The 21,945-nt window shown below is 33.5% G+C and overlaps 1 long non-coding RNA gene across 1 annotated transcript; it reads right to left on the bottom strand.

Annotated features, from left to right (window-relative positions):
* Positions 1-20,801: 20,801 nt before the first annotated feature.
* Positions 20,802-21,324, bottom strand: LOC127836120 (uncharacterized). Its single transcript, XR_008028604.1, has 2 exons — positions 21,067-21,324; positions 20,802-20,921 (listed from the first exon to the last, which is right to left on the bottom strand). It is a non-coding gene; the product is annotated as an uncharacterized LOC127836120 (long non-coding RNA).
* Between the last annotated feature and the right edge of the window lie 621 nt (positions 21,325-21,945).

Below are 21,945 nucleotides of genomic sequence, written 5' to 3' on the forward strand. Positions count from 1 at the left end.
GTGACCTTGTGTGACCTTGACCTTAGAATGAATGACCTTGAAATGACCAGTGGTCATCTAAGTGTGCTTGCAAACCTTCATGTCAAGTTTGAAGACTCTATGTCCAAGCATACCAAAGTTATAACAATTTTAACATTTTAACATTTAAGGTCACAGTGACCTTGACCTTCAAATGAATGACATTGAAATGACCAGTGGTCATCTTCTAGTACTGGCCAATCTTTATTTCAAGTTTGAAGACTCTAGGTACAAGCATACCAAAGTTATAACATGAAATAAGAACTTTAAAATTTTTACATTCAAGGTCACAGTGACCTTGACCTTCAAATGAATGACCTTGAAATGTCCAGGGGTTACTTACTAGTTCTGGCCAACCTTCATGTCAAGTTTCAAGACTCTAGGTCCAAGCATACCAAAGTTATAACAACTTTAACATTTTTACATTCAAGGTCACAGTGACCTTGACCTTCAAATGAAATTTTGACGAACAAAGTCCCATAACTCTGGAACGACAATTCAGAATTCCGTCAAAAACGAAAGGGGATCAGGGTTTATCAATATTAAGATTGTGTTAAAATTTAAAGAAAATCTGTCAAAGGATATTTGACGTAGCGTACGACATTAACAGACGGACGGACGGACGGACGGACAGACGGACGCGGGGTATACCATAATACGTCCCGTCATAGACGGGCGTATAAAAAATCCATCGGGGGATATTTGAGCTACGGTAGGATACATGAACAACAATAACATTTAAGGTCACAGTGACCTTGACCTTAGAATGAATGACCTTGAAATGACCAGTGGTCATCTAAGTGTGCTTGCAAACCTTCATGTCAAGTTTGAAGACTCTATGTCCAAGCATACCAAAGTTATAACAATTTTAACATTTTAACATTTAAGGTCACAGTGACCTTGTGTGACCTTGACCTTAGAATGAATGACCTTGAAATGACCAGTGGTCATCTAAGTGTGCTTGCAAACCTTCATGTCAAGTTTGAAGACTCTATGTCCAAGCATACCAAAGTTATAACAATTTTAACATTTTAACATTTAAGGTCACAGTGACCTTGACCTTCAAATGAATGACATTGAAATGACCAGTGGTCATCTTCTAGTACTGGCCAATCTTTATTTCAAGTTTGAAGACTCTAGGTACAAGCATACCAAAGTTATAACATGAAATAAGAACTTTAAAATTTTTACATTCAAGGTCACAGTGACCTTGACCTTCAAATGAATGACCTTGAAATGTCCAGGGGTTACTTACTAGTTCTGGCCAACCTTCATGTCAAGTTTCAAGACTCTAGGTCCAAGCATACCAAAGTTATAACAACTTTAACATTTTTACATTCAAGGTCACAGTGACCTTGACCTTCAAATGAATGACCTTAAAATGTCCAGTGGTTACTTACTAGTTCTGGCCAACCTTCATGTCAAGTTTCAAGACTCTAGGTCCAAGCATACCAAAGTTATAACAACTTTAACATTTTTATATAGCTACAGTAGGACATTCAATGAAATCACGAAATTTTGACGAACAAAGTCCCATAACTCTGGAACGACAATTCAGAATTCCGTCAAAAACGAAAGGGGATCAGGGTTTATCAATATTAAGATTGTGTTGAAATTTGAAAAAAATCCATCGAAGGATATTTGACGTAGCGTACGACATTAACAGACATACGGACGGACAGACGGACGGACGGACAGACGGACGCGGGGTATACCATAATACGTCCCGTCATAGACGGGCGTATAAAAATCTAGTAAATGATAGGGAAAACATTTCAGCTAAAGGAGGGGAAAACTTTAATATTTTTGAAGCGGAAACCACCTGTATTTGGCTGTTAATCAGTTACCGGTAATCAGAGGGGAGAAAAATCACTGGTATGAGCTTGATATTTTCAATTGTTAATTCCAGATAGGCAATAGCCCGTTTGAATCCTCTCTTTTATGTAGATAATGTAACATTTGTTTTTGTTTTTTAAGGTTTAACATTCTAATAAAAGTGTGTATTTATCTATTGAATTGTACTTTTTGTTTTTATGTATGTGTTTACACTAACCTTTCATTTAAAGAATGAATGCTGACTTCAAAATGCTGGGATTTTTTAAAAATTTGGTTAATTTTTAAGCATATTAATTTGAAGTGATGAAAAGTACACTTGAGCGTATAATGCGCTTAAAAAATTCACTTCCAACACTTCAAAAAGTGTATCATTTGTATGACTGAAAACGCACTCAAGTGTATTAATGCGCTTAAAAATTCACTTTTAATATTGTAAGGTGTATTATTTGTATGACCGGGAATGCACTCAAGTGTATTAATGCGCTTAAAAAAATTCACTTTCAATTTTGTTAGGTGTATTATTTGTATCAGTGGAAATGCACTCAAGTGTATTAATGCGCTTACAAAAATTCACTTTGAATACTCAATGAAGTGTTTTATTTGTAAGTCTGGAAATGCACTCAAGTGTATTAATGCGCTTAAAAAATTCACTTTGAATACTCCATTAAGTGTATTTGTATGAGTTAAAATACACTCAAGTGTATTGATGCACTTGAAAGATTACTTTAGTTACTGATAAGTGTATTATTTGTATGACTGGAAATGCACTTAAGTGTATTAATGCTCTTAAATAATTTGCTTTTAATTCTGTAATGTGTATTATTTGAATGACTGGAAATGCACTCAAGTGTATTAATGCGCTTTAAAAAATTTACTTTGACCATGAAGTGTATTATTTGTATGTCTTAAAATACACTCAAGTGTATAAATGCACTTAAAAATAAACTTAAGCGCACTTATTATCATAATAAACGCACTTAAGTGTATTATTTTGTGGAAAAAAAATACACTTAAATGTATAAACACACTAGTAAAAAGTTTTTTTTTTAACAGATTAAAATGCACTTGTTAAGCAAAAAATACGGTGCCAATAACATGCGCATTAAATGCGCATTTAATGTGCATTTAATGCGCATTAAATGCGCATTTAGTGCACTTTTTCGAGAAGCGTAGACATCAGATTCTGGCTAGTACATTTTAAGAGCAGCTGGTCCAATGGTCTTGCTGTAAAAAAAAGTTAATGTCGAACGCTGCTATGTAGGAGCAAATATCCGGTCTGTCAAAATAATGTTGGAACCATTGTCCGGGATGTCAAAATAGCGTGGGAATGAATGTCCGGGTAGTTAAAACGAATGAACGTATGTCCGCCTTGTCAAAATTATCGTAGGAACAATTGTCCTTGCTAAAGAATGTTCAGATACATAATTAAGTGCTAAATACATTTGTACCTATACATTTGAAAAATTTATAAAATTTTATGCTAAACACGAAACCTATTTAGCGGTACTACCAGTACAATAAAACTCTGTCATTGCGTAGTCTTGTAAAGAGTGTTCGTTAGTGTATAGAACAACAAAACTAAAACAAGCATATTTGTTGACCACAAGGGGGTTAAATAATGTTTCTGAAAAATACAGACAAAAAAGATTTATGACATAAAGTGACATACTTATCACTCATAATCACGTTTAAAGAGAAATAAAGGTGCATGCATAGACAGTTCAGTTTGCTCCATGTTCGTTTTTTTTTCACTTGAATAAAATAATTCTTCAATATTGTCTTTCACTGAAAAAGAAAATTAATTCAAGTTAAAAGACAAGAGGGCCATGATGGCCCTGAATCGCTCACCTGACTAACCAATTACAATCCCAACCCAGATTTCATCAAGATAAACATTCCACCCAAATTTCATAAAGATTAAATGAAAACTGTGACCTCTATTGTCTACACAAGGTTTTTCTATTATTTGACCTAGTGACCTAGTTTTTGACCCCAGGTGACCCAAATACAATCCAAACCCAGATTTCATCAAGATAAACATTCTGATCAAATTTAATAAAGATTGGATGAAAACTGTGAGCTCTATTGTCTACACAAGGTATTTCTATTATTGGACCTAGTGACCTAGTTTTTGACCCCAGATGACCCAAATACAATCCCAACCCAGATTTTGTCAGGATAAACATTCTGACCAAATGTCATAAAGATTGGATTTAAACTGTGACCTCTATTGTCTACACAAGGTTTTTATATTATTTGACCTATTATGTGACCTAGTTTTTGACCTAGTGACCTAGTTTTTGACCCCAGATGACCCAAATACAATTGCAACCCATATTTCATCAAGATAAACATTCTGACCAAATTTCATAAAGATTGGATGAAAACTACTGTGACCTCTATTGTCTACACAAGGTTTTTCTATTATTTGACCTAGTTTTTGACCTAGTGACCTAGTTTTTGACCCCAGATGACCCAAATACAATCCCAACCCAGATTTTATTAAGATAAACATTCTGACAAAATTTCATTAAGATTGGATGAAAACTGTGACCTCTACTGTCTACACAAGGTTTTTCTATTATTTGACCTAGTGACCTAGTTTTTGACCCCAGATGACCCAAATACAATCCCAACCCAGATTTCATCAAGATAAACATTCTGACCAAATTTCATAACGATTGGATGAAAACTGTGACCTCTACTGTCTACACAAGGTTTTTCTATTATTTGACCTAGTTTTTGACCTAGTGACCTAGTTTTTGACCCCAGATAACCCAAATACAATCCCAACCCAGATTTCATCAAGATAAACATTCTGACCAAATGTCATAAAGATTGGATGGAAACTGCGGCCTCTATTGTCTACACAAGGTTTTTCTATTATTTGACCAGTGTCCGACAAATTTCTTATTTTTCAGGTAGCCCACTGGGCTACCAATAAACATATTTGGTAGCCCATAAAATTTTCCTACAAAATGATAAGAGGCAGGTTTTCATCTTTATTTTATTTCTTCATTTACATATACACAATATGTATACATACATATACATAAAACAGCAAGTAGTCTGATGTACACAGTCAATATCGTAAATTAATGTTACAGTACAGGCACCGTGTACTTAGATGTAAATGTACCAAAGAAAATCATATGCTACATGTAGATAGTACATGAATGTGCACATGTATGTGTACTTAAATTCGGACAGCACGTTAAGTCGTAAACGTAAATAAAGCGTTTAGATGATCAATGCGATTGACTCGTATGGTGTTAATCAATGCAATTGCCATTTTTAACAACAAATGCCGAGTTTCAAGAAATCAAGAGTATTAAATCATGTATTTACTTGTGTCCGACTTTAAGTACTGTCCGAATTTACGTATTGCATCCGTATGTTACGACACTTGTGTGCAGTCAGTATACAATACAATAATTGTTTCAATAATGAAGGAACTGATACAGCGTAACGGTAACGATACAGCGTGTTCACATGATATTTTATTAAGAGAAATGTCAATGCCAATAATTCGCGAGATTCCCCGGTACTTTAGTTGAAATTCACAACGAAACTTTTAATGGAAATTAAATGATTTCAATGCTGTACCCGCTACGACATTTTTATTTACAAATAAATACACCCACGCCAATTTTCGCGCGCTTTTTATCAGGACAAAGAAATTCATTTCTTAAATGTAGAATTTTGTTACCTAAAATATCTGTACACAACGCGTGCAAACCGTGGCAGGTTATTTACGCATGTTGCAATACAACGGTCCTGATTGGGATAAAACCATATGCCGAAATTCATTTGACATTTTAGAAAATTTCAAACGTTTGTGTTTATGACTCTTATCGTCTATATTACCCACCTATAATTTGGTTTAAAAAATATAAATCGGGCATATATGGGATTATTGATTAACAGTCGATTAATCCAATTATTAATTGACAATGCAAACTAATTAGCAGGTGTTAACCGCGTTCACAAAGTTGTCATTAATATTCATTTTCGGTTTCGTTACCGTTTTGAAGAATCCGCTATTGTTTTGATTTATTTTATGTTTGGCGTCCTTGGATATTTAACAACATCAAAAACGTTGTCGCTATTACTCATTGTTGCGGTTAACAAAGAATTCCGAACTGCGAAATGATGTTGCATCATGTGCGCCAACTATCCAACCGGCTCTCATTATATTATAAGCAGACGACAAATGTTGATTCTGATTGGATGATTAAAATACACTGTTTCTGTTTAAGACATTACCGCAAGTGATCGGTGACTGATTAGATAATTGATTGCACTTTGTTATCGGATTATAAACAATACACAGTGTACAAACACATGGGCAGCGTATTTATTCTACGTATGTCTGTCAATAAACCGGGTTACCGCTCTTATAGATTTATAGTAGCCCGGCGGGCGTCAGCTGGAAAATTTCAGTAGCCCGATGAAAAATTTCGGTAGCCCCCGGGCTCCGGGCAATGGATTTGTCGGACACTGTTTGACCTATTATGTGACCTAGTTTTTGACCTAGTGACCTAGTTTTTGACCACAGATGACCCAAATACAATCGCAACCCATATTTTATCAAGATTAACATTCTGACCAAATTTCATAAAGATTGGATGAAAACTACTGTGACCTCTAATGTCTACACAAACAAATTGTTGACGGACGAACGCACGCACTCACACACGCACACAAATACAGACGCCGGACATCACACGGTCACATAAGCTCACCATGTCACTTTGTGACAGGTGAGCTAAAAATGACAGAACATTTAAATACTTCCATGTTTTTTGCATTTTATATTGCTTTTTCTTTCGATTGAGTCAACACACATCTTACACGTTCGATCGTTCATGAAAAATAGTACAGACCAACAAATAAACTTTTGAGAATTTTCAGTTATATAATAACGTTTTGTATTATACAACTTATTTATGTATTTGTTGTGTGCAATTATCAATTTTAATTCTTCAGACCACATTTGCTCTGATGATCAAGCGTATTTTGAATTTTAATAAAGATTAAATAATATGTATATACACGTACACACTAGTGGTACTAAATACTATGGCTTTAAAATATGACTTAGGTATGAGAATGTTTATTGTATAACCCATCATCAATTTATTGACTAAACAACACATGCATGTATGCATATGTTTGCCGTTATTGTAGCCAGTGTCAGTTCTCATAAAAATCCCTAATGTAATTAACAAAAATCAAATGAGCTCAGTTGAATTATCCGAAGGGATATTAAAAAATTATAACTCTCTGATTATACTCCTTTAATTGACGTTTCGGCATAATGCCTTTATCAAAACATTGGAAATTATATGTTAACTACATTTTTACGTCTTTTGACTGCACAATTTAAATAACAAAGAAAAATGTTTTTAAACGTCAAATGACGTTGTACATGATGACGTCATAAATGGCGTTATATAAAATGGCGCCAAAAAAATGTAAAAATTCGCCAAAAATGAAATGACGTTAAACACTTACATATTGTATCTTAATCCTATGTTAAATGTGTGCTTTATATATTTAATAAATTGATATTTTACAATAAAATAATCATCATCATAAAATGTAATTATAATCTACCTTAACTTATTATCATAAATTAAATAGGGTAAACTTATTTAATGACTCTTATTATTTCAATCCATATCTATGTATAATATTCAAATGATATTTGATTAAATAATCATATATACTTGCTATTCTATATATCATAAATACAAAAAATCAACTTGATGTCCTGCTACGGGAAACTATCTTGTAAAAAATATATGTGAAAAACATTTGATATTAATCATCAACATAAATGGATGTAAAACTAATAGTACTTTATGCAATTTATCTTGTCCATAATGTTTATATGATATATAGAATAGCAAGTATATATGATTATTTAATCAAATATCATTTGAATATTATACATAGATATGGATTGAAATAATAAGAGTCATTAAATAAGTTTACCCTATTTAATTTATGATAATAAGTTAAGGTAGATTATAATTACATTTTATGATGATGATTATTTTATTGTAAAATATCAATTTATTAAATATATAAAGCACACATTTAACATAGGATTAAGATACAATATGTAAGTGTTTAACGTCATTTCATTTTTGGCGAATTTTTACATTTTTTTGGCGCCATTTTATATAACGCCATTTATGACGTCATCATGTACAACGTCATTTGACGTTTAAAAACATTTTTCTTTGTTATTTAAATTGTGCAGTCAAAAGACGTAAAAATGTAGTTAACATATAATTTCCAATGTTTTGATAAAGGCATTATGCCGAAACGTCAATTAAAGGAGTATAATCAGAGAAAAATCAAATGGTTTATAATCATCAATATCCTCCGCCAAAGATCTATACACGTTCAGCCTTGTTCTTTAATTGGACGCGTCACGTGATATCTATAAATAGCAACAGCGGTAGTATTGCGAAACTGGTCTATTGTGATGATTGAAAATTAGCCATGGGAAATTGTGTTGAACTAAAGACCCGATTGTTCTGATTTGAGGCCTGAGAGGCCTTTAATGTATAACAAAAATAATAACAAGATCGCCAAAGGTCCTAAGGCGCTCACCTAAGACCTAAAATAACTTAAAAATTAAACTTCCCAATCACCTCACAGCAATATTTTAGAGAACAAATAATTTTAGATTTGAGAAAATTCAGTATTAAAATTAAAGTAGAAAATAACAACACAATATTGAAATGATTTGGGAAGTTTCACCATAAGTGAAAACGAAGTTTCTATTTGAGTCGCCAAATTGTTTTCCTACAGCAACGTAAGAAAAACTGCTTTGCCTCATTGTGGCAATGTTTTTCAACAAACGGGAACCGTATTACAATCAGCCAAGAAATTATGATATTTCATCTTGATAATTATCTTACAACACTCTACTTCCATTTATAGTGAACCTGAAATCCTGGTTTTGGCGGTCCTTTCAGTCCGAAAAATAAAGTTAAAAATACCCTATAGAGAAAAACAGCATGAATGCTATCAAGATATGGATCAGCTAGCTCCATGGTTGGGCCATGGACTGCAAATCTGAGGATTGGTTGGTTCAGTTCACAGCTGGCCACCTAACATTTGTGGGGAATTTTTAATACAATATTGTTACAGCCTTTTTTCCCATACCTCTTATTAAAGGACAGTTGCCATTTATAAAGTGAAGTATGCACACTTGATAATGGTTAACAATTCATACTTGCTTGACAATTATATGGTTTCTAAAGAAAAAGTGTAAACTTTAAAAGGGCATATTAAATGCTACATATAGTATATATTTAGTCCCTATATAATGTTAGATTCATAATAAAAAGATAACATATTTTTGGATTTTTCATTGACTGCCACAGGCATTTTCTGCAACCATTCCCGGGCAATTCTCATAAATATTTGAACATAAATTCCTCAGTCATTTGGTAATATTACATTATAATTATTGTTTAAGATGTTCCTTGTTGATGTTTTTTGACAAATTTGGGTTCGAAATATTCCCCTATCCTCAATCTCAAAAAGTTGTTTTTTTCCGAAATGATGGCGCAAAACTCCCAACTGAAGTCCCTCCCCCCCCCCCACCAAAAAATAAAAAATAAATAAAGTTAAACATTTAATCTCTATGAGTTTAGCTTAGTAAATATAAAGTATTGAACACATTTTTATCTCAATTTTCAACTGTTTTAGCATGACAAAGAAAATCAATTTCCAAATTTTAGTCAAAACGACGAGATATTTAGCGATCCAAACACATGCACTTTGTATAAGTTACTTTAACCCCCACCAATTGTTATGTATTGATTGTTTGAGATGTGTAAGTACAATGTGAATGACTGTCCAACCCAATTATGCAAGCTTGCAATTTATTTTCGTGGAAGCCAGATTGATTCTAGGAAATGTCTTTGCAAGTTTTCAGTTTGATGGCAGCTTTATGGTAGACTTATGCAAACATACATTGATTTATTCATTTGTTATTAAGTTCCTGCAGACGCCAAATGTTGAAATGTGTGGTTAATACTTAACACAAAAATATTATCCCTGGGTCATGGGCGTTTGACCAAAGAGGCATGATTACAAAATACTATTTATAGGACCTAAATGTAATACATTGTGTATCATTTAAAAAAAATGATTAACCGGGTTCTTCGATGTGTACTGTGCGGAGTTTAGTGGGCAATGTATTTCTTGGGTCTTTAAATTTGCAGGCTATATGTAAAGCGTCTGACAGACATGCTGATGATACATGCTCAGCCTCCGGCTTTAGTTATAATAATGACATTTATCTGTCATAAACGCTTGGATGAGGGGAGATTTTTCATAATGGCAAACCAAGGTCATGGTCAAACAGCTTTTGATATAAATTTATGCAAAAGATGCAAAGTCTGATCTAAACATTGCAATGCTAGAGTACATGAATACTCCAATGTTCATGAGTTGTTTGCATGTTGAAAATGTTTTTAGAAAAAGATACATAGTTACAGGCTATTGCTAATTAAAGGGACCTTTTCTAGTTTTGGTCAATAGACAACAAAAAAAATGTTTCAGATTCACCAATTTTTGTTGTAGTTATGATTTTTGTGAGGAAACAGTAATACTGAATATTTACCATGCTCTAAAATATCCATCATAGGCATCTTTTGACGATTTAACAACCTGAAAATAATAAAGCATTGCAATGCGAAATGATTGAATAATTTGGAGAGTTCTGATGATGTTGTCATATTTTGTGAAACTATGAGGATTGCTTATATGAAGTATAAAATACATCACTGATTGTATGAGCACGGATGGCCGTGTGGTCTTAGTGATAGACTTTAACTCCAGGGGTCAGTGGTTCAAGCCCAGTTGAGGATTACTTTTTTTTTCTTTAATTTTATTCTGGTCTTTTACTGGAGCTTTTTAGATCCAATGTTTACATTTATTAATATCAAGCATTTTATGACGAAATTCAATAAATGCCAACATTATGTAAAAAGGTCCATTTAACATACCCAATGGTTAGTAATAAAATAGATGCAGACAGCCCCCCCCCCGCACATTCAGTTAAGTATGTATTTTGTGGAGTAACATCATTGTTAGTAGTGGTAGAATTAAGCTTCATTAGAATGCTATTAAACTTATTACCTCAAACTTGTGTTATTATTAAGTCATTCGACTATATACATTTGTGTTACAAACCTCTCCACTACGACAATAAAACAATAGAACAACTTAGCATCATTGGACTTTGGTCTCAAAATATAAGCTCTTAAGTGAAAAGAAAACCATACATGTGAATACTGTTTATATTCAGTCGTATTCTGTGTTATCTATCAGCAACAAAATAAGTTTCTTCACTTGACCTGTACTGTTACTAACATCTATATATCCTTGCTGTGTGTGTCATTAAAAGTTATGATTCCCTTAAAGGCCCACCATTTGATAGCATCATACATTTATATGTTGTTTTTGTAATTTGATTAAACTAGAGTTAAAATCAAAGTACTGAAAGTACTGGTGGGGCGATTTTGCTCAAATTTTGTGGTAATAAAATTTTATAATACACGGTGATGCCAGCCAATCACCTTTGTTGAATAAAACAGATGGAATTAATCAAAGGTGACAGGCTGTCAACATTATATATGATTTAGCTATTGGGGTTATAAGTAAATGTTGCTTTTTAAAACAAGTCATTGTCGTATGTGCCGATTCATAACTGCAAAACGCTTGTGAATACAATGTTGATTATTATCATTTGAACTGGTGACCTAGGTTTTTACTCTGACTTAGTATTATATGTCTCTGAGATTTCGTGAAGACAAACTTTGTCATAAAGTTTCTATACATCATGTCGATTCAATTATTATTCATATATATACTCAATTAATTTATTTGCTGGATTTGTCACACCGACACAGTGTAGGTCATATAGCGACTTTATGGGAACAAAAAATAAATGTTGATAATGTTCTACTGTTAGGACAGACATATACGAGATTGTTTTGATTACTTGGAAAACATTAACGCACATTAATTAGCTGCTGTGAAAGTGACAACCACAACATGTATTTCATGTGTACGGAAAAAGTTCAAAACTGGCATGAAAAGCATACTAATATAAGAGTGTTAACAAGATTTTACTATAGCCATATATAGCCATATAAGGAAAAATGCCCCGCCCCTTGGCAGCCATGTTTTGCAAGCAAAGGTTATCATTTCTGAACTCATCCAAGATATCAGTGGGACAAATCTTCTGAGCAAGTTTCATGAAGATCGGAAAATAAATGTGGCCTCTAAAGTGTTAACAAGGTTTTACTATAGCCATATAAGGAAAAATGCCCCGCCCCCTGGCGCCCATGTTTTTCAACCAACCGGCATCATTTTCGAACTCATCCAAGATATTATTGGGATGAATCTTCTGACCAAGTTTTATGAAGATCAGACAATAAATGTGGCCTCTAGAGTGTTAACAAGATTTAACTATAGCCATATATAGCCATATAAGGAAAAATGCCCCGCCCCTTGGCAGCCATGTTTTTCAAGCAAATGTGACCATTTTCGAACTCATCCAAGATATCATTTAAACCTATGTTCTGACCAAATTTCATGAAGATTGGACAATAAATGTGGCCTCTAGAGAGTTAACAAGGCAAATGTTGATGCCGCACAAAGCACAACAGACAAAAAGCGATCACAAAAGCTCACCATGAGCACGTTGTGCTCAGGTGAGCTTGATAAAATGTAGCGCGTGGTAATAAAATTTTGTTGCCTATATCACAAACGCAGTTGATTTCTTAAAATGCAAGAATATAAATGCGCTGTATCGGTTAAGTTAATTCAGTATTGAACCGATTTTTTGTCACTGTATACACCTTCCTCGAGGACTGCGTGTTTGTCGGGTGCTAATGCAACAGTGAAAAGACGTTTATTGCCATGGATGGAACGCGCTTATCGGAGCTCACAGTTTTGTTTGCAAATGCAGAATCTGGATGCACAAAGTGGTTAAATGCAGTAACAGACTACATTCTTTGGTAAACGTATATTATGTTAACTATGGGGCGAATTGCAAAAGGCAATCGCCCCAAACAATATTAACTATGGTGTGAATGCTAAGTGCATATCTTATTATCATACTGCTATGTGGAACTTAATGCCGAACCTGTTATAGCAACTGAACTGCTGCTTTATTTTGTACAAAACTAAATTTTTGAACTAAAGTCCACTCTCGTTATCTCAACATTGGATATCTCGATATTCTCGATATGTCCAAAAAAGCTCAATGTCCCATTTTTTTTCCTTCTTTATCTATATAAATAAACATCGCTTATCTCGATTTTCGTTATGTCGAATAATTTGATATGCCTATATAAAATTTTGTCCCGATTTAACATGTATTTACCATGGTTTATGTCGAAGTGCGAATAACTTTTCCAGTGTCGGCAAAAGGTGAGAAACTTTTTCTTTGATACTTCACCGTCCCGCTTCGCCCGGCTGCTCCCGATACTGTGCGGTAGGAAATTGATCCGTTAATTGCATCAATGATCACACGTGTGTAATGTCGTTAGCCATTAACACTTGATTAAGGCCTGTCACTTTAAGTGTCACTTTAACATCAATTAACTGCAATTTATACAAAGCCTGCCGAAAGACTAATTGTTTTTACAAACAACATTCCAAAATGCATTGAGTTATATTTTTGCGTATATACATCGTCGTTTACTCGACAGTTTAGAAAAATTATAACTGCATGTGTTCATGCAATTCTGTAATACTTAAAACGTCATTTTAAGCATTTAAATAGCAAAATTAATCGTGCCTCGTAAAACGCGTATATATCAGGAAGAGAGTATTATGCCACACGGTGACGGCTTTAGTTAGATCACTTAGCAGGTATTAAGATGTTAAAAACAAGGTAAATTTTCGTCTCATTTTTCTTTGAAAACGCCTAATCGGATATCTCGAACTCTCGTTATCTCTATATTTTTTCTTGTTTCCGCCAACTTGAGATAACGAGAGTGGACTGTAGTTTAATAAGGAAATGAGGAATTAATTAGCCCATCTATGAAACATGTGGTTAGATTAAACTAAAATAGTGTTGCATAGCATTTTGTGCTGAGTGTTTTAAACTGTGATACAATAATAAGTGTATACATTGAATCTCCTGAAAACAAACTTGTTGACAAGATAGGGACTTTCATAGAATAAAGAGAAAATACCTATTCGAGTACATAATCACAATGATGGTGTTGTTTTAGTTTTGTATATGCTTGTGACCTCACTTAGTCTTGACTGAACACTTCTCACTATCAATAGACCAGCTGTCTATAATCTTCCTTGTTAACAAGAACACTTATCTGGTTCTCAAGCAGTGGTTGAAGAGTGCTGGCATGACTTGTATTTAAAACTTCATTCTGCAGTATGCACAGAGTGAATATTAAATTACCGTACTGAATTGGAATGTGACCATAAAAAATATTAACCTAAAAGTTGTTTTTAAGACTTTACAATTTCTGTGTTTAAAATTTCACAATGGTGTAAGTTTGTGAAACCATCAAACACTTAATAATTTAGTATTCCTATTACTGCTAATGAACAGTATAAAGTTTGATAAAAAACTAAAACGCTTCAATATACACAGTACAATCAGTCAGCAATTAGGAATTTTGTCAAAAACTGCTATACATTGTTGCTGCTAAACATAATTTAACAACACCAAGATGTCCTCAATGTCAATGTCAAAATATGATTGGGATGCAGGTTTGGTTTTGTTCAACAACTAGGTCCGTATCCACAAAGATCCTTAGGTATTTTCTTAGTTATTTACTTAAGTTCGATACTAATCACCTAAGGCAAGATTTTCCCTTATATATTCATCCTAAAAATTCCTTAGGAAAAAGATTAGGTAAGTTTTTGTCTCGTGCATTTTTTTCCCTCAGTGAAACATAATTCGCCTAAGGAGTGACTTAAGTTTGTTGTCAGGGACATCCCCGGGTTCCCTGACAAAAAATAGCATCACGATGACGTCGTCATTATAACATACCACGAGATTTCTCGGCACACAAAAATGGCGGTTGTCTCTGTCTAAAGAGAATCGGTCGAATTTTATAACGTGTTTTTATTTCCGTAGCGTGTCACAAGGAGTTTTTATGGAATATATAAAGGGAGTAACCTTTATAACATGCATACAATGCTTGTGAATTTAAGCAGCATTAAATGCCATGTTTTATTTGTAATTCCCACTGTTGGCGTTTGGGTTTTTGGTGGATCTTAAAATAGCACTGAAGGGAAACCGGATGTTTATAGCAGACGGCAGTTTGTCAAAACACGAATTACCCACATCTACCCAAATCTTCCCACATCTACCTAAATCTACATCAAATATATCCAAATCTTGAAAAAATGATTATTGAACATCATGTTTGTGTTATGCTTCATCTTTACTCGTAAAAATGTTCATTTCCACCCCCCCCCCCCAAAAAAATACTTCAAAATCAAATATAGGTTACACAGCACTTACTATTTTATCTCCCCAAATCTACATCCCAAATCTTTTAAAAATAAGTATGCTACATCTTATTTGAGTAATGCTTCATCTTAACTCGTCCCAATGTTAAATTTCCCAATAAAAATACTTTAAATCAAACATAGTTTACACACCACTTAATATTTGATCTTCCCAAATCGACCCAAATTTACCCAAATCGGCATCAAATATACCCAAATCTTTTACAAATAATTATTTTACATCATGTTTGTGTAATGCTTCATCTTATCTCGTCACAATGTTTAATTTCCCCCCCAAAATACTTTAAATCAAATATAGGTTACACACCACTTACTATTTGATCTCCCCAAATCTACACAATTCCAAACTAATTCAAGCTAACTTTTGTCATAAATTTAGTGAAAAATGTTGAAAAGACCAACAAATGTCTAAAAATTTTTGTAAGATAGAGCAAAATCAAGGTACGTTATAAAACATAGAACAGCCAATCAATAACAGCGTACTGAAAGCGCAGTGTCAGTATCGAACGCGAACTGTTAAATGTAAGTACTGAAATAATCATTTCACCTGTTAAATTTTCAATTATAGAATAACATGAAACTTTTGTATTAATTCAATTTTCATGGATTATATCGTACGAATTTGATGTTAAGCGCGCTACATAATGTCAATGAACGACGGTGTCCACTAAAACAACATTTCTCAATGATTACGGGAATCAATTGCGTGACAATAAACACATAAATAAAGCACGGAACGAGCATCTTTGTTGTTACAAACAGGGGTTAAGTTTTGATAATCGGTACTATTCGTATGGTATAGTCGCAAACATTTAACTTGAGATCGGGGCGTGGGGTGGCGTTTTGCGTAGACGTCAATGGCGTGTTTATTTAAAACTGGTAAAGGCAATCGATTGAGACTTCGGTGTGATTATTTGATTATTAAATCTTCCCAAATCTACCTTAATATTTGAACAATAATTATTTGACATGGTGTGTGATGGGCACTATTGTTTTTGTTAATGCTTCATCTTTACTTGTGACAATATGTAATTTCCAAAAAAAAATACTTTAAATCAATTATAGGTTACATACCACTTGCTAATTGATTTATTTTCTGGCTTCTCTTGTACCCAATACATTTTGGTCATTAATGTTATCCTTGTAGTTTATGTTATTGTCCTTTAGATAAAACTTGTTTAACACTTGTTTTTTTAATTTGTTTGTTGCCGTACTCAACAATTTCAACATTCAACTCGAAATGGTTGGCTATTCAACTACCCAAATCTACCGCAAATCTACCAAAATCTACACAAGTCTTTTAAAAAATCTACACAAGTCTTTTAAAAATAATTATAGTACATAATTTTTGTGTGATGGACACTGTTGTTTTTAATGCTTCATATTTACTCGTGACAATATGTAGTTTCCTAATAAAAATAATTAAAATCAAATAAAGGTTGAACACCACTTACTAATTGATTTCTTTTCTGGCTACTCTGGTATCCAATACATTATTGGTCATAAATGTTATCGTTGTAGTATATGTTATTCACTATTGTTCTTTAGATCAAACTGTTTCACATTTTTATGTTTATTTGTGTGTTGCCGAACAGTTTCAACGATTAGCTCGAACTGCCTGCTTAGTTAATTACCTAAATCTACCTAAATCTTCCCAAAGCTACCCAAAATCTACACAAATCTTTAAAAAAAAATAATTTTACATCTTTTTTGTTTGATGAACACTATTGTTTTTGTCGCCTACCGGTTTCATCGGAGGGGACTTATGGTTTGTGCTCTGTGTGTGTGTCAGTCAGTCAGTCAGTCAGTCAGTCAGTCAGTCAGTCAGTCACACTTTTCTGGATCCTGCAATAACTTTAAAAGTTCTTCATATTTATTTAGGAAACTTGAAACAAGGATAGATGGCAATATCGTCAAAAAATTTGGGTTTTATGGCATATTTTATATAATAAAAGAAAAAAGACCATTTTGTATATACAACTGTTGTCACATATCAAACAAAGTTTAAGCAAAACGATAGCTGACGTCGAAAGCTATTGGATGAAACTACTATACGCGCTACTTGGAAAAGGTATATATTCTACTTCAGACACTTCAGCGTTTGTGCATTTAGAGAAGGCTAACGTTGGAAAGAGGTATTCTGATACCCAATTGATCTTTGCAGCAGCATTATACTCAGAAAACGTGCTAAATTACGAAGATCGCATAGCGCATGCGCTGCTTAATAGCGACGGAAACCAGCATGGCTTTACATCTGCTATATGCCTTACGAGACCGTTCAGTCTGGGGCAAATTACTCTGAAAAGCAACGATCCGTTTGACCATCTGACTATTGATCAAAAGTCTCTAGAAAATGAAAGAGATAAGAAAAAAACTGATTGGAGGGATACGTGTATGGGAAAAGCTTATTGAGACACCAGAAATGAAGGCACTGGGTGTTTGAGATTTTGGGAAATGTTCGTTAACCATGTATCCAAATGTCGTTTATCTTTACACTTACATAGCGTTTCTGCTCGAATGTGTATTTAAGCCAATATGTTTTATATGCATATGTCTGTTAATTAGGGGGCATAATGTATATTTCAAGAAAATAATAGTTTTAACTCTTAAAACTGATGTATTTTATATGGAGTCAGAACATGCATATGGTGTCATATGCTAAATTAAACAATATACACATGTACTACCTATTTTATTCGAACGAAAGATTTTCTATTCGTGTTTGAGATTAATTCATTTTAAGAAGATGATTGAAGTCAATATCATGAGGAATTTCCAAGCATTTAATAGTTGCTTTAAATGTTTATTTCTAAATATGTCATTTGTACACGACTTCTCATCTTATAATTACTTGTGAAAAAGTATTACATTTATATTTACATTCACCCCACGAAATGTTGTAGATAAAAACATACACGTTGAACGTTTAATTGGATAATAAGTGAACTTAAATTGTCAATTGAAAATCTTGAGAAACGATATCTGTACAGATTTATTTATTTTTAAATCACTTTTCCTGTTAACAAGGATGTGTCAATAAAAGAGGTGCTTCAGCTTTTTTTTCAAGATTTTAAAGTTGTCATCAACACTGATGATATCTTTTATCGAAACATTGAGGTTTATGCTAATACAGGATCTTAATATACACCCAATATTTATCTATGATTATTTTCCCGGTGAACAAGGATACGTTGAGAGTCGAAGTGGTTCGTGTTTTTTTTTTTTTTTTTTTTAAGATGTACGTCATTATTTGTTTACCAAGTGCAATAGCACGAGATTTACTTCAAATATCGGTAACACAGTCAAATGTTTACATCCCTTCCAACCTTTAAAATGCGTGCCACTGCGTATGTTCTGACCTTGCCTGAATTATATACGTATCTATTTTAAAAGCAAATGACTAATGATTTCCAAAGTCGATAATCCACCGAATCCAACAAATGTTCTTTTTATTTAATGCATTTTTCACAGTTTATATACATTGTTCAAGAGTTTAACTAACGAATTTTGCTGGGATAATGACGTCATTTCGTCAAAAAAATGACGTCATTTCACAGTAAACAATGAAAATTATCGATAATTCTCACTGATAATTTTCACTGTTTGAAACAGTGAAATTATCAGTTTTAATTCACTGATATTTCTCTATAAACCACCGGAAAGCATTAAATAAATGTACATTAGTAAAGTATTATGAAGAGAACATTTACAAATATATTACTACTTTTTAAATATAACATGACTATTTTAGTTTTAAGCATATTTAGATATCGAATTGATCGAACTTTGGCTAAAGCAAATAAAATGGCTTTTATTGAAAATTCTTCAATAAATATTTTCCAATGTTCAGTCTTTGTTTTTTTAATACTTTGTCGATATTTTTACTGTAACGTTGTTCAATTTTTATTATCAAAAAGGATATTAGTATGTGCAGCAAGATTGTCGAAAGCACTTAATCTATGTTTTTCATTTAGACTAAACCTGAATGTTTCTCTTCCGAAAAAGATTTCCCCGTAATCTTTTATTTGGTTATTTTATTGAGTGACACAACTTGTGTGGAAACTAATTTAATTAATTTACCTGCTGAACAAATATTAAAGGGGCCTTTTCACAGATTTTGGCATTTTTTTAACTTATTCATTAAATGCTTTATATTGATAAATGTAAACATTGGATCGTAAAAGCTCCAGTAAAAAATCAAGAAAAAAATTAAAAAAAGGAAAAGAACATTGCCCGGAGCAGGTTTCGAACCAGTGACACCTGGAGTCCTGCCAGAGTCCTGAAGTAAAAACGCTCTAGCCTACTGAGCTATTCCGCCGAGTACACATTCTAGACGTATTTTATACCTTATATAAGCAATCTTCGTAGTTTCACAAAATTTAACGACAAAAACAGAACTCTCCAAATTATTCAATCGTTTCGCGTTGCAACGCTTTATAATTTTTAGGTTTTAAAATCGTCAAAAGATGCATATAATGGCTATATTAGAGCATGGTTAATGTTCAGTATTACTGTTTCCTCACAAATATCAAAACTAAAACGAAAACTTACGAATCTGAAACAACTTTTTTCAATTTTGTCAATTTACCAAAGCGTGAAAAGATCCCTTTAACTTGTCACAGACTAAATGGAAAAAATAATATATACCTGCAAAGATTTATTATCAGGAAATGAGAGGTATTTATTAATCAGGTTCACAGATAGACAAAAAGTATCACTGCCAAAGACTATAAAAATGTTCAAACTTAGTTTTTTATACCTGAAAATGAAAGTGTTTGTCTTTCATTTTGAATCAATAAATAAATAGTAGATATATTATAAAAATAATCACACATCTATAAAAAACAAGGGCTGCTTGTAAAACATGCATGCCCCCCATATGGGCTCTACGTTGTAGTGACAGCCATTGTGTGAATATGTTTTTTGTCACTTCGACCTTGACCTTTGACCTAGTGACCTGAAAATCGATAGGGGTCATCTGCGAGTCATGATCAATGTACCTATGAAGTTTCATGATCCTAAGCATAAGCGTTCTTGAGTTATCATCCGGAAACCATGTTACTATTTCGGGTCACCATGACCTTGACCTTTGACCTAGTGACCTCAAAATCGATTGGGGTTATCTGCGAGTCATGATCAATGTACCTATGAAGTTTCATGATCCTAGGCATAAGCGTTCTTGAGTTATCATCTGGAAACCATTTTACTATTTTGGGTCACCATGACCTTGACCTTTGACCTAGTGACCTGAAAATCAATAGGGGTAATCTGCGAGTCATGATCAATGTACCTATGAAGTTTCATGGTCGTAGCCACAAGCGTTCTTGAGTTATCATCCGGAAACCATTTTACTATTTCGGGTCACTGTGACCTTGACCTTTGATATAGTGACCTGAAAATCAATAGGGGTCAACTGCGAGTCATGATCAATCTACCTATCAAGTTTCATGATCCTAGGCATAAGCGTTATTGAGTCATCATCCGGAAACCATTTTACTATTTCGGGTCACCGTGACCTTGACCTTTGACCTAGTGACCTGAAAATCAATAGGGGTCATCTGCAAGTCATTATCAATCTACCTATAAAGTTTCATGATCCTAGGCATAAGCGTTCTTGATTTATCATCCGGAAACCATTTTACTATTTCGGGTCACCGTGACCTTGACCTTTGACCTAGTGACCTGAAAATCAATAGGGGTCATCTGCCAGTCATTATCAATCTACCTATGAAGTTTCATGATTCTAGGCATAAGGGTTCTTGAGTTATCATTCGGAAACCATTTTACTATTTCGGGTCACCGTGACCTTGACATTTGACCTAGTGACCTGAAAATCAATAGGGGTCATCTGCGAGTCCTGATCAATCTACCTATCAAGTTTCATGATCCTAGGCATAAGTGTTCTTGAGTTATCATCAGGAAACCATTGTACTATTTCGGGTCACCGTGACCTTGACCTTTGACCTAGTGACCTCAAAGTCAATAGGGGTCATCTGCGAGTCATGATCAATGTTCCTATGAAGTTTCATGATGCTAGGCGTAAGCGTTCTTGAGTTATCATCCGGAAACCACCTGGTGGACCGACCGACAGACCGACATGAGCAAAGCAATATACCCCCTCTTCTTCGAAGGGGGGCATAAAAATGTGAATACTTCCATTTAATTTATATTCTTTGGAGAATTCAATAGACTTGCAGTGTGTTTTTTTAATAATAAAAAAGTAAATAGAATAAAAAAACAATCACACATCTATAAAAATGTGAATACTTCCATTTAATTTATGTCCTTTGGAGACATTTACAATTAATGTCTACTACAGACTATTAACATATATTTTAAAAGGCAATTCAAATCATATTTATCATATTATTATTTGCTAACACCATTCAGTATGTTATATTGAAATATTCACAATAAAATATAATTGCTAAGGGTGCTATATTATTCAATCAATATTTTGGTGTTGACATTTTCCTTACCATTGGATATTTCTCAGGTTTAGTATGGCTGACACTGCATGCATGGTATCAGATAAGAAAA

Source organism: Dreissena polymorpha, chromosome 6 (assembly GCF_020536995.1).
Source record: "Dreissena polymorpha isolate Duluth1 chromosome 6, UMN_Dpol_1.0, whole genome shotgun sequence".
In the NCBI taxonomy this organism is placed as follows: Eukaryota; Metazoa; Mollusca; class Bivalvia; order Myida; family Dreissenidae; genus Dreissena; species Dreissena polymorpha.